Here is an 815-nt window from a genome sequence, read left to right as displayed (position 1 = left end):
TAGGGGACATATGTCCCAGAATAAAGTTATTTTTTCATTTCATAATAAAGGTTGAGCTTTGGGGCTCCACTGAACCATTCAATTCTTCTAGTATCCAATCCTTACAATTCAAAATCTTTCGTAAAATCCTTAGTGCTCCTTGCTTTGTTACAAATTAAGTCATCTATCAGGACCTCAATGTCCCATATGTTGCCGATATGGACAGAACCAGATACCAATCCTTCCATAATAACCTTCCCAACCACTCAAACCCACTTGTTTCTAACCGGGCTTCTCCTTCATTACCTAATAATCCTCCTAGGCGTTTGAAAAGAAAGTGGCTTCGAGATCTTAGAGAAATGTTATTGGAGTTCTATCAATGGGTAGATTCTCCACATGTTTGTATCATGTTATTTCATCACTAACAATAAATTTACTTGTAGCATATATTTTTATACAGTTATAAATAACAATAAATAAATTAATAAAAAAATATATTATGGACGGGTTTGTTTTCCCATTTACCAATGGACATAGTAATTATTACTCCTTTTGGTATTTTTCGAAACCATTTTCAACCGTTATTTTCCGGTTGAACAGATTCAATACTTAGGACTCCATCTTGACAAGAGACTTACTTGGAATCCACACACAAGACTGAAACGACCAGAAACTGCTTGTAGATTTCGATTGCTACAACACTTACTTGAAAAACGCTCTAAACTTCCCATTCACAACAAAAAATTAGTATACACTACAATAATCAGACCAATTTGGACATATGGAATTGAGCTCCACCAAACCATCAAATTCTTCCCGCATCCAATCGTTACAAT

Source organism: Halyomorpha halys, unplaced genomic scaffold, assembly GCF_000696795.3.
Source record: "Halyomorpha halys isolate HHAL.00 unplaced genomic scaffold, Hhal_1.1 Scaffold862.1, whole genome shotgun sequence".
Lineage (NCBI taxonomy): Eukaryota > Metazoa > Arthropoda > Insecta > Hemiptera > Pentatomidae > Halyomorpha > Halyomorpha halys.
This window is presented reverse-complemented; position numbering follows the sequence as displayed.